The sequence below is a fragment of the Anas acuta genome, chromosome 3 (genome assembly GCF_963932015.1).
Source record: "Anas acuta chromosome 3, bAnaAcu1.1, whole genome shotgun sequence".
In the NCBI taxonomy this organism is placed as follows: domain Eukaryota; kingdom Metazoa; phylum Chordata; class Aves; order Anseriformes; family Anatidae; genus Anas; species Anas acuta.
In genome coordinates this window covers 101638346-101652569 of record NC_088981.1, presented here as the reverse complement: position 1 = coordinate 101652569, position 14224 = coordinate 101638346, and the positions used below count along the sequence as shown (strand labels likewise).

General features: G+C 38.8%; 1 long non-coding RNA gene across 6 annotated transcripts in view; it reads left to right on the top strand.

The window, feature by feature from the left end:
• The window catches only part of LOC137854725 (uncharacterized), a 69661-nt gene that overhangs the window by 31533 nt on the left and 23904 nt on the right, over nucleotides 1-14224 (top strand). For all 6 annotated transcript variants that reach the window (XR_011095357.1, XR_011095360.1, XR_011095359.1 and 3 more), the window contains one exon: nucleotides 7040-7083. This is a non-coding gene — a long non-coding RNA (uncharacterized lncRNA). The remainder of the gene's footprint in view (nucleotides 1-7039; nucleotides 7084-14224) is intronic.

Sequence of the window (14224 nt, the reverse complement as noted above, 5' to 3'; positions counted from 1 at the left end):
ATGGTAGATAAACAAAAGATCTTGAGAGTTTCTGACCTTGAGGAAGAAGATAGCAAAGTTTCTGAACAACCTTCTTGTCATTTAAACAAAAAATATTATTTTATTTTGAGAAGATAGTGCAACTAGAAGAAATGCAAAGCTATGCCACAGATAAATATTATATTATGCAGTATTCAAAAAGATAATTGCTAATACATTTAGAAGATAAAATTTTGATTAATTTAAAACAACTGCATTCAGAAGATGGCAAATGAGTATTTTATTAGAACAATTGTATTAGTAGGGTTTCACTCATATAATTATTATTTTCCTTCCCTCCCTGGCTCATTCTTATAATCTTTCTCTGCTTGTCTATTTTTGCATTTTATTTTATTTTTTCTTGTAGTTTGGAAAGGGTCTCTGTTCATTCTCTACATTTTCTCCAAAGTACAGCATAAATCCAGGAAACGTTAGGATTGAACTTTCAACCCAGACCTGTAAAGGCAGAATCATAATTAGGCAAAGTTAGTTTGTCTGTCACTGAATGTAAACACATTGAATAACTTCATTATTTTCAAGCTTTGCCCCTACATTAGAATAATTCACACTACTTCAGGGAAATGACACCTGCTAATTAAGCACAAGCAGACAAAGCACTTTAACAGTCATAATCAGTCATTTTCTTCTCCAGTTTTAAAAAAAGACTAAAAAAAAAAAAAGGAAAAAAAAAGGAGATCAAAATGAGTCAAGATGTTTTCATGTTTCCTCTTGAGGAAACCTTATTGCCTGAAGTAGACTTAACTACAATGACTTTAGGCAGTTTAGATTATAAGTAAAAACACATATATACCCCACCATACACACAAATGCATGTTTGGGACCGTGAAGAGACTTAGTTACAACTAAAAGTAGATGTCAGTATGTATAGTTAGTATGCATTTCTTGTATGTGATTCATCTTATTCCCAAGGGGGGGGGTTTGTAATAATGAGCCAGCAACTTCCCTAAGAACCTTCTTTTTCCATTGAAGAGTTTTACTTTTGATGCACGCATCAGCATTGTAGATGTCTGAAGTTAAATGGTATGAATCAAAACCCCAAACCCTTTTCCCTGGATAATATACATTCAACATGCACAAGAGAAATAAAATGTGGGCAAAAGGAAATTTTATTCCTATTTTACAGTGAGAAGATGAAGCATGGAAAATAAATCTTATATGCAAAGGTTCAGTGAAAGTCTGTGATGGAATTAGGAAATTGGGAGCTAATCCCAAATTGTCGGAGTATTTGTTCAGGAATCTAGTCACACTTTTTTTTTTTTTCTCCCTCTGCTTTCACATCCTGGGACCCTGCAGAATTGTTGTTTCAACTGTACTTTTAAGAGTTCTCATAAATCCTAATTTCACAATTCATTTGCAATGTCTAACGAGGTACTTTATATGTCTTGGTGGGCTATCATGTTAACCAAAACTGTACTGATATTCTCCAGAACTGAGTGGAAAACTTAGAACATGATCAATAATCCTTGCTGGAAACAGCAAAGCCTTCAAAGACTTCTAGCTATTTTCTTATTGACTCATACTTATGCTGGATTGGAAAGAGATGCTTCCTGGGACATACTAGGAAGAAAAGCCTTAATGCTAAAAGTGGGAGACATACAAGAAAATGGCTTCAGAGTAATTAGCAGTTGGCAAGCTGAACGTAAAAACACAAAACACAGATAATACAGTCTCAGTTCTCCAGTAGTATGGAGAGAAAAATGAGCCCTGGAGAAAAGTGGTGAATCATAGGGAAAGAAATTACAGAAATTCATTTAAGAAACTGAAATTGTGAATGGTATTCACAAAATAAAAGGGGACTCCAAGGACATAGAAGACGTCACAGCCTTCTTGCATTTGTCGAGAGAAGTGAGCATATTTGATATTTCTACTGTATACATGAAAACCAGGTAAATGCTATCATAAGGAGAAGGTGAACAGGCTGCAGGACTACAGACACTTTCTGCCATCACACACCTCAGAGCAGGTTGGATAGTCCTAGTGCTAGAGACCTTTAGTCCTTTATTGAAGCTGATCATCTCTGGACATGTTCTTGTCTTCATCTTTATTTTGCTACGTATCTGCATTCCTTTTAATAATCTGTGAGATAAATTAGAGAAGCTTTTATTAAAGAATTGTAATTTTCTCAACCACAGCTTCAGCTGTTACCAAAAAATAATTATAAACTTTGATCAGATTCTGAATGCGTTTATATGATGGGCTTGCTGGAGATGCTAGGAGAAGGGAAATTTTCACTAATCATTAATGAAGGACCTGCCAGGAAATCTCATTCTGCAGATCACCTAAAGGAATTATTGTGGTCTTTGCTTTGAGAAATTCTGGTACCTCCACTGCTTCCATCAAGGCTTTGTTATTTGGCATGTGATAGCTACATAGGTGAGAAAAGTATCTTTTATTTCTCAGAAGAAATTCTACATGGATTGGCTGAGCTGTATAGTGTTGAGGATTACTGTCCTTAGCTTTTACAGGAAAATGCTGCTGATTGCCAAAATCTGGAACATTCCAGAGAACCTCATGCAAGACAGTGCCAAACATGCAGCTGGACAACTGCAGCCAACAGCACTGTTCTGGGAACACTGAAGAGGAGGGGTAGTTGTCATACGTGGTAGAGAGTGACCCAGACTTCACATCTTGCAACTGCTGTGTAGTGTCAGGATGGTTACCACATCCTTGGAAAAATTTCTGGAAAAGGAACCCTACTGCTGAGGGACAGAGGGCTGATCTCCTGGACAGACATATGACCGATAGTCTTCTATCCCTGGTACCATATGGTCTGGAAGGACTGCAAGCAAGTATCAGGAGTCTCTGCCCTAAGTATCTAAGGAGTATCTAAGGAGTATCAGGAGTCTCTGCCCTAAGTATCAGAGAGGGAATAAAGAGAGTGTGAGAGGCAGGAGGCTACCTTACCACCTTCTGAATCAAGGATCTGCTGCCTGCTCCCTTGGGGCCTTTCCCCTAAAGCTGCATCCTTTCTGTGCTGCCTGACAGAGAGCTAGATGCAGTCCAGAGGACTTGAGTATTCAAGTAGCTCAAGTATTTGCAGTCTGTGATGCCATCCCATCAGATTTCTCTGATATGTAACAGCATTGAATTCCATCTTTTCTCTACCAAAATTTGTGCAAAAATACTCCTGAAAGATTGTTGCTTAGGTTGCAAAATTGAAGTCCTGTGGATTATGTATATATATGTGAAAATCTGACCTTGCCCAGGATTTTGAAGAAATACCAGAGAAAGAATTAGGATGTCCACATATTTGGCATTTCCTAAAAATTAATTGAATTTACAACCCAAGCAACTTCATTTTACTGTTATTTTTGTTTTGTTTTGGTTTGGTATTTTAATTACAGACACGCACATACACTTACATGCTCATGTAAGTTTCTAATAGTGAGAGAAAGGAAGGTGTATTTTCCATTTAGTGTGAAAGTATGTCTGACTAACATGCTTATCCTAACATGATAGACCTTTGACTGGCGGTGTTCCCCAGGGGTTGTTGCTGGGTCCAGTCTTGTTCAACATCTTCATCGATGACCTTGATGAAGGAATAGTGTCTGCCCTCAGAAAGTATGCCGATGACACAAAGCTGGGAGGAGTGGCTGACACGCCAGAAGGCTGTGCTTCCATTCAGCGAGACCTGGACTGCCTGGAGAGATGGGCAGGAAGAAACCAAATGAGATTTAATAAGAGCAAGTGTAGAGTCCTGCACCTGGTAAGGAACAACCCAAAGTATCAGTACAGGCTGGGGGATGACCTGGTGGAGAAGAGCTCTGAGAAGGACCTGGGGGTCCTGGTGGATGACAGGTTGACCATGAGCCAGCAGTGTGCCCTCGTGGCCAAGAGGGCCAATGGCATCCTGTCATGCATTAAAAGGAGTGTGGCGAGCAGGTCAAGGGAGGTGATCCTCCCCCTCTACTCTGCCCTGGCCAGGCCTCACCTGGAGTCCTGTGTCCAGTTCTGGGCTTCCTGGTACAAGAAAGACAGGGATCTCCTGGAAAGAGACCAGCAGAGGGCCACAAAGATGATACGGGGCCTGGAGCATCTTCCTTATGAAGAAAGGCAGAGAGACCTGTGTCTGTTCAGCCTGGAGAAGAGAAGACTGGGAGGGGATCTCATCAATGTGTATAAATACCTGAGGTGTGGGAGACAGAGGGATTTGGCCAAACTCTTTTCAGTGGTTTGTGGGGACAGGACAAGGGACAATGTCCACAAAATGGAGCACAGGAAGTTCTGCAACAACATGCAGAAGAACTTCCTCACGGTGAGGGTAATGGAGCACTGGAATAGGCTGCCTAGGGAGGCTGTGGGATCTCCTTCTCTGGAGATATTCAAGGCCCATCTGGGCAGCCTGCTCTAAGGAAGCTGCTTTGGCATGGGGTTTGGACCCGATGATCTTTCAAGGTCCCATCCAACCCCTACAATTCTGTGTTTCTCTGATTCTGTGATTATTGGTAACAATTCTTGAAAAAGACAGGTAAAGTAAAAAGGATAGTGACCTTACAAACTGTATGCTACATCCATACCCATAATTGCAGTACTTAAGGGTTCTTAACCACAGTGCACAAGAATCAAAGCACTCAAGCACTCTTGGATACATGCTAAAAGTCCGTTCACCTTTTTCATAGACCACAGGCTCCCACCAGCTGACCTAGTAAGTCCCTTCTGACTCCAGAAAATCTACTTTTGCCATTCCAGCTGGGAATGAGCAAGGTTGTATGTTGCCATGGCAGCAGTTAGACTGAGAAGGGGATAAGTAGAAAAGGTGGCAAAGGCAGCCAAAAATAACAAGTTATAAAGAAGTAGGATTCTGTTTATCTGCAGTTAGGTGGATAGTGCTAAGCACCCAACCCTGATGCTGTGGAGCTTTGGCTAGGAAAGAGTTTTAAACCCTGTTTCAGCATGGTTTCTGTGGTAATAGGCTGTTAACCTCTGGGATCACAGGTATTTAACATGATCTCATTTCTCCACTCTACAGAGCATCCTCCTGCTTCATTGCATGTACCCATTCTCTACTACCCACTTATTATTCAGCACTGTATATTGTATTGCAAGCTGTGACTCCTCAATTCTCTTCCTTGAGCAACATGAGATCAGAGTAGGAGTAACAAATGAGTATGACTAGGTAACAACAGTTCAGCGGTTCAATAATTTTCCTTTATATCTTGCTGAGAGTTCATCACAGAAAAGGTTGCTCCAGGTCTGCTTCAATGTAAGGGAGAGTCAAGTCCTTGCAGAAAAACATCCTGATGGGAGACAGATTATTCATAGCTTCTAATTTTAATTCTGCATCCTCCTATTAAATGTATTTGCTTTTGGAGACACTTAAAAAAAAAAAAAAAAAAAAAGGGGAATAAAAACTCTGAAGTCTACAGACTTGCAGACCTCCATCATTACTTGCAGCTGAACAAACCATGCAATTCAAAATGTACCAAAGAGATGGCGTGAAGCTAGAATCCCTGAGGTCTGTAAAAAGTTTGAAGAGAAGAACAAATAGTTATGGCAGTTTGATCTAGCCCAGCTATTTGATGTACGACTGATGTAGGAGCCGATGTGTGACTGGTAGGCCAGGTTAAATTAGGAAGTACAATTAATTGTCTGTATGGATTGTTCTTATACCTATTTCCTCTTTCTTTGCTTTCTGAGAACTCTGCTGTATTTTATTCACCATGTTATAAGGTATTAACAGGTCATATATGATAAATGTGTGGAAATCCTGGGATGAAAATGGTCATGCATTTCACAACACATCAAATGATTTATTTAGTTTTTGGTCATATAACCAGGAATGATCTGATCAAGAATTCGTTTTCTTTTGGTTTTATTATGAGAAGTTGATATGTATGGTCCTTGAGTACTTCCATGTGAGGCTGTTATGTTCCCCATTAGCTAAGATGCAGATCACTTGTGCAGGTGGCCGAACAGTGGTTATAACTTAAATTATTTAGGGCTTAAAATTGAGACGACATTTGAAATGTGTCATGGCTAATTTCAAAAATAGGATTGTTGTGATGTCATGCCCACCCACATGTGCATAGCTTTGTCTATCTGTATATTTATCTTGATTTTGTACCCGAGAGCAACTTTGTCACCCTCCTCAGCCTGCCATCTCCACTTAATGATGAAAGAAATATTAGGATATTTAGGCCCCAAGAAGCTATGAAGAATATAACCCAGTTTTGGCTGCAAATAAGAAATAACAAGGTGTAATGTGGAATAATGTCTGAAAACTCATTTATCTGAATAGTCCACTTATGTCAATAGAATTACTCAAGTGCTTAGAAGTGTAAAAATAAGAGCAACATTTTGTTAGAATGAATATTGTAATTTGTCTTTTAGACCTTTTATGTATTCATCTAACCACACTGTTGCTGTAGAACTTGCTGACATTGTCATTTAAACTTTCAGCACCCACAGTAGGGACAACGCTCTTCTTGGGGACTGTGGAGTCTGCCCCCACAATAGCTTTATAGCAAAATCTTTTTCTGCAGGGAGGTGTGCTTTCCAGCACCGAGATAAAGACACACCAGATCAGGATGTTACTCTGACAGCCTGCTGAGATCCCACCAGCCAGACTGTAATGGTGTTGCCACTGTCCCACAGTTCTCTGAATTCCCTTAGAGCATAGTTTTTCAACTTACTGTAAATAAATTATCCATGCAACAGGCTGTAGTAAGATACCCCCACTAATCCCCATGCCCTGGTCAGTGTGAGAAGAGCATATGCATTAGCAGGGCTCCCAGACGGTCACCGAGTGCACCTGATCCACAGTGCATTGAACAGCCCAGTATGCTGGGCATTTGGAGCAGCTGTGCTCCACCTAACTCAAGGTGTCCACTGTTTAAGTCTCAGCAAGTCATACCTCACCCTTTAAAAAAAGAAAAAATCAAAAAAATGTTTGCTATAAATGGAAATAACTACCTCTAGGGTAGGAATTGAGAAAGGCTCTGAAAATTAATTTGGGATGAAATCCCTTTCTATTAAGTAAAAATATTAATTGTCTTTACAGAAGCTGATGAATGGCTGTAAGCCAGCTAACTGTTGGACACTGAGGTGAGCACTGCCTTTTGTATCTTATTGTAGAATATTATCAAATTTGCATGGAAGAAGACTAATATATGTAATATATAAAATATAAATATAATTATATTTATATATCTATATATAATATATATTTAATATATATATATATATTTATTTTATAAAATATAAGTATAATTAATATAATTATATTTATTTATAAGCTTGTAAACCCTAATAATTCTGCGGTTGCTCCACAAAAGACCTGAATTTATGGAATATCATAACCTCTCATACTGCAGTATTTATTTGTTTTTTAACAGCCCAATAATTAGTTTGCAGCTTATATATTGTTTCAGATAATGCTTTATGAAGTCAAGATTCAGTATTATAAGCACATCATTCAATCCCCAAACTTTTGTACCCTTTTTGAACTCTTTGGTATTTTGCAATTTCAGTTCCCCAGTGCAGCTGAGAGAAATTTGGTAGTAGCATATGTTTTGTAGTTTTAACTTGGAGGGATACAGCTAAATATATTTTAGAAATAAGTAGGTTATAGCATTACATTTTATTATTTATTATTGAAATAAAACAATGTTGTAGGACTTAGAAATCAAAATAAACCTTGGAAATACCTTACATTGCTTCTTTGGATTCATAGTAATGAAGGTAAAAATAAAATCAGAATATATTTTTGTGGGAGACAAACGAACAAACAGACAAACAAACCACTGACAAAATGTAGAGGATGAACAAACATCACTTAGTTTTTGCCTTCTTTAGGTTTATAAAAGAGGACTTTGTCATCTTGAAAACCACTATTCATTAGCAGTTAACAGTTTAACAGCCAGTATAATCCTAACCATTAAAAAAAAAATCAGCAGGCACTGTCAACTCTCATGTGGGGATAAAACTGCAGGAAAAAAACAGTGCTCTAAAAGTACATATGATTGATTTGTAGAAACTTTTTTTTTTTTTTTTTTTTTTTTTTTTTTTTTTTTTGTCGGGCTTGCAGCTTTTTTTAAAGAAACAGCATGTGTCTTTTTCAGGTATTTCTGGGTGCTCTGCGCTGTTTCTGAAGCATTAGCAAACTGACAACAATCAGTACAGAGCAGATTTAAAATACTGTTGTTTAAACATACCCTACTTCTGTACATATTGCTCATTCTGCATGCTGGAAATGGAATACAATCCCCCTTTTTCTTAAAAAGTGTGTTCTTAACATAAACTAGATGCCTGCTTTTCTGATTTGGAACATGTAAACTCTCACTTCATGAACAGTCATGAGTCAAAAACTGAAGAATATTATTGGCACGTTCTGAGTCATATTGCTATTTTAATATCTACACATTACACTTGCACAGATCTCACAAGAGAATGAATTACCTCCAGACACACACACACACACACACACGCACACACATGCACACACAAAGACACAGTTGATATTTTCCTTATCTTCTAAGTCAAACTTTATATAAAATCTTTCTGAAAATGTATTTTTGATTACTACCAGATTTTCTATAGCCGCTAAAATAAATGTGTCTAATGAATTTAAAAAGATTACAGAGAATTTCATCTATCTGGATTTACTGTGCTTAGATACTGGGAAAGATCAAGGAATTCATATTGGTTACTTATAATGAGGCAATCAGGCTTTAATGAAAATCAACAGTTATTAGATAATCAGTTCAGCCTGGTGACTATTGGCCTGTTATTGCAGGACAAGAATAATTAAAGGGCACTTAAGGTATGGAAAAAATGGCAGTCAGAAATTGATGTGTCTATAGAAGTCTCCAAACGACAGACATTTAATAGTCCTTTATATGTTACTATAGCAACCCACTTTGATAACTCATCTACCCGCACCATAGTAAAACAAGGGGCATGGGGCTCTTCGGAAAGTGCAATCTCCTTTAAACAGATCTATAAGCACTGCAGATGAACAGAACTCTAAACATTCCTCCATGAATATTCATGAACTAAGTTGTTTTTTGTTGCCTGCCTAGTCAGCAGTCACAAAACACATGGTGTGTGTTGGCAGCATCTTGCCTAGGTAGAGGGCTATGGACTGAGGCAATGGCAGGAACCAGGACCTGTGAGGCTGACTGACATTTCCATCTGTAGCGAAGGCTGGTAATTAACAGGAAGGAGTGTGCCTGCAGCATTGCACCATCTGCTAGGGAAACGGCTCAATAAGAAAGGAGCTGGATATCATCTCAGTGGTGGCTCGATCTGGTTCCGACATGAGGCTGGGCATCTGTTAGCTGAGGAGATAGGCTATTAGGAAATTCGACTGGGAATGAACAACATGGAAAGAGCACTCTGACCTAGCCCATAAAAGCATCTCTTCAGAAATGGTGTCTTTTTATCTTACTTACACAAGTCTTCTGAAAATGGTTTGCTGAGGGACCATTATGGATCTGTTTGAAGTAACACAATGCTTTCAAAAATGCTGCTTAATTCCAACATGAAATTCTTGAAATCAGGATACAGCTGTCATCTTTTGACAATAGAGCTAATTTCAGAGTGAGGATATGAGGTTAAATTCCTTCTTGTTGTTTGTTTTTTTGGGGGCAGGAAAGAAAATTAACTTTTAACTATTGTATAGTTTAACTCTCACAGCACAGTAAAATGGATACTCAAATGGAAAACGTGCAGAGATGAAAACACAAAACCTTGCCATTTTTTAAATGCAGGCATATGCAAAGCACAACAGTTGAAAAGGACATCAGTATACGTTCTCTGTGTGTATGTATACATGTATAAATATATATCTATGTGTAAAAATTCTTAAACTTTTTTTTTCTGATAGGAATTTAAGTAGTTTGTGGGTTGCAGAAGGATTTTCAGGGACAAGTTTTGCATTTCAGGGTGTTATGATAGGTTTGTTCTTTGTGCTAGTACATAATTTAAATATTTCAGAATATAAACAGTGTTACTAAGGTCTTTTTAAACATAATGAATTATAGTGTTCTTGGAAATGACAGTCTGACATTCCTCAGGCCTCTGCTGATGTACAGATTCAGCAAAATTTGGGTAAATTTCTCCGTTTTTCTCTGCTGACGTTCTTGAAATATCTTCAGGTGAGGAAAAATCTTTGAATCCTTTTCCTGCCTGGCCCATGCTGCTGACAGCAAGTGTCCACGTTGTGTGCATGACATGATGTGATTCACTGCAACTGGCACTGACTGCGGGATAAAATAGCTCCAACCATCCTGCATTTGCAGGCTCTGAGAGCAAGTATGAGTACAACAGCTGGGCTGGTGTTCACTTAGACTATGATAATGTGGTTTTATGCCAGTCATAAGGGTATCTTCAGTCATCTCTGAGATCTTTCTGGGCTTTGTCTGCAGTCCAGGAACAGAGATAACACTTCCAGTAAACTGCTTCAGTGTTTCAAGGGGCTGATGTGATTATTTGTTGAGCCTAGACCTGACACATACCTCTTAAATCCTCATCCTAGTAGTCATTCCCTTCCCAAAGAGTTCATAGAAACAGTGACATGCACAAATAACAGCTGGGAGATGAGCTTACATGTAGAGCATTGTCCAGAATATCCAGGAGAGGGAAACTATTTTTTATCATTACAGGAATGAGATGGATGGGAGCTTAGGGAAAAAAAATAAAAATAAAAAAATATAACCCTGAAAGGATGATTGCACAGAGGTGCCTGGAACAATAAAAAAAATAGATTTATTTGCATGTGCTGTATATTTTGGGAGTTTTCTGTTTATCTGTTTAGTTTTTAAGCTGCTCCTCTTGCAAAACAATTTTGTATTTTTTTCTTGAAACATTGAGGAACATTTGGCTTTTCCCTATAATGATAGGGACCAACTTGTCCCCCACAGGGGTTATACAGCTGTATTTATATTTCATCACCATCCCTTTCAAATGGAAACAGAAACGCTATAGGGCTTATTCTCCTAGGGACTCAGAAACCAGTTACCTGTAGTGGAACTTTGATCAAAGATATTAGCACCGAAAATGCCATTGTAACAGTGTATGAGAAAGTATTGGAAGGCATTTATGCAGACAGTGAATAGTTAGGACATGCAGCCTTCCTGCTGCTGTTTGTGTTGGTATCTTTTACAGGGATCCATGCAAACTGGAGCTCTCATAAGTTACTCTGCCCTTGTCGAGCTCTCCACTCACAAAACTGCAGGCAACAATGTCCTCCTAGTCAAAATCAACAGGCAATTGGAAAAGCAATTTTTGTCAACTGAGGGGCTAATCAAGCATAAATCACCATTGTCTGTCCTCGGCAACTGAAGGCTGACAATTGAAGGCTGATCCACACCCAGTAAAATGGACAAATCTTTTTATTTTTATTTTTATTTTTTTAATTTAATTATTATTATATATTTTTTTAAGATTTCCCAAATATCTCTTTTCTTGACAGCAGGTTCCTCACTATTCAGTCAAGGGCAATATGACTTCAGTCAACAATTTTCCCTTTCTTTCTTTTCTTTGTGTGTGTGTGTATGTGTATAACACTGTTCTTAAAGCTCTCTGCAGCTGGTTGTCATCTGAATGACTGCCAATAGCCTCCGAGAGCACTACCCCCTCCTGAACACATCGTTTGGCTCCCTGAGATTATTTACTAGTGAAAACTCTGCATGCACTGAGTCAATCTGATACGACTCTCTGAGGAAAGTGCTGGGTGTGGTTGTGGCATTTTGGGAAATGAGTTATGAGAGGAGACAGAAATACCACTTGGCAAGTAGAAGGATGTGTCCTCTGAAGCCACGTGTCAAGGCAGGGCAGCCCAGGACGGCCCAGAGGAAAATGTAGTTCTGATCAGCAGAGTCCTAAGACAACGGATAGTTTAACTGAAAGGCAGCACAACCTTTTGGATAGAGGATTTTCTTGGAGACAGGGAAGCAGAGAGTATGGTAATAGTGGAAAGGGAATGATACAAATCCTTTTGAAATCCACAGAAGAGTTAATTGATTTCACTGGGCTTTCTTCTAGGCCCAAAATGTTTACTTCATAGCAAAAATGGTTTTAAATATACAGCTGTAATTATTTAGTTTAATATTAATTGAGTGTAAGTGGATTCAGTCCCAGAAGGTTTTAACAATACGCTAAATAAGAATTCATTTAGGTATCATTTCGAAGAGGCTGATATTCAGTACTGGGCTATTAAGCCCACACACATGCTTGCACACACATGCAATTACAGCATCCAACTTCTATCTGCAAACATGATGTTTTACTCTGTCCAGTGAAATGAACTCAAAACTTGAGGGTCTTCACGTTACCTTTAGCACTCACCTCCCAAGCATTCCCCATGGGAAAGATCCAGAGGTAACTCTGGAAGCCCAGGGTGCCAATTTGCACTTCCCTCAGCTGAAATAGGAGCCACTTCATCCCTACAGCTAGTAGTGTAATGAGTTGCTACAAAAGAAGAAAAATAAATATTAGTCATTATTTGAGTTATTGAATTATGTGAATTATTTGCATTTGCATGTACAATCTTTTCAAACTCATCCAAGGATGCTGAGTCAACAAACAAAATGCTAAAGAATATATAAGATTTTTGCTGCCTTATTAACACTATGGGGTAAATATTAAAGACAACATATGTTATCAGGTGGCACTTGAAAGATATTAACTCTGGTTATGTTGCTTGAAAAGGTTAAACAGCTCTGCTTAGTCCGTATCCTAGCCCTGCGTTTACAAACATTTCCAGAAAATAGTGTATTTAACCCAAAGAAAGGGATAGAATGAACTTCCAGATTTGAATCTGACATTAGGGTTCCCAGCAAAACAACTTAGGTGGGATTTCTCCTAGGTTCAAACCACGCAGACAATAGCATGGGCACACATCCAGGATTAGGGCCTTTCATTCATACCAGCTAAGCACTTGAAAGTCCAGATTCTGTTCAGGGTAATAAAACCTTCCAAGCTCTCCTTCCAAAAGCCCCGGTGCAGCTTGGCAAGGTGGAGCGAGTGCAGGGGCACAGGGAGGAGGGAGGCAGGATGCTGGGCGTCTGCAATGCATTGGCAGGGCTGCATGGGGAGAGCTTGCACAGCACCTGCCTGCACAGGGTCTGGCTCCAGCCAGTGTCATTAGCCACTCGTTTCGTAAGCATTAAAGCCAGCCATAACATAAATAAAATAATAAAAAAGGGGACCACAATGTAGCAGAGCAGTGAAGGGCAAGAAACAACACTGTGAAAAACTTTAAAATACTTTAACTTCAATGTTTAAGTCTAGCTCCTGCAGATACAGAGAAACAGTTTGTGTTCATCAAGGCATTTAAACTGTACAGAGAAGGTATCCATGCACGTACAAAGCTTCCAGTGCTATAGAGGATGAAAAGGGGAAGGAAATGAAAGCTGAAGGTTCGCTCTATAGTGAGGACACAATGCTCAAAGGCCGCAGCGTTTGGAACACATTGAAGTCAGTGTGATGCTCAATATTCTTCATAATGAAGAAGAGGGGTTGTATTTTTTTTTTTTTCTGCTTGCCTCAGTCATACTACTAATTATTTAGTGGTCTTTCAAACCTTTTGTAATCTCGACTTGAGAAAGCACTGAAAGATATTAATTCTTAGCCATGTGTCTCATAAATGAAGGCCATTCTGCTATACTTAATGACAAGGCTGAGGCAGCAAGATGTCATTTGCTTTTTTCTCGGTTTTTAAATTGCTTTCTAAATGAACTACAGCTGTGAGGGCCAGGTGCTGTGATCCCTTTAGAAAGATCAGGAAATGATGAAATCCAAAATTTCAAAGTGTGATGGATGTCAGCTCCCGATTTGGTGTGTGTGTGAGGTCACCCCCATGCACCTGGTGCTATCTCCACAGCAGAATCACTTTACTGTGGAAAAAAAAAAAATAGATGCACATGTCGAGTGTAAGTGTAACAATATGAGATGCAGTTTATAATTATCCCTTTGTTTTCTCCTCATCGAGATGGAAATGACGAATATACAGTGTGTGTGCTTCTTGTTCTAGGTGCTGTGGAGTATATTAAAGCAAGTTTTTAGTTAAAATAACCAACATGTCAGAGTAGTGAGTTGAGCAGCCATCACACAGAGAATGCAATGTTAGGAAAATAAAAGATCACTGACTAACTTCACTTAATTAGAAATTCTAGCTGCAAGGTCAAGAACTCTATTAGCTAAAATTTATTTCACAAAACATGGCTTGGAAGGTGACTGAGGT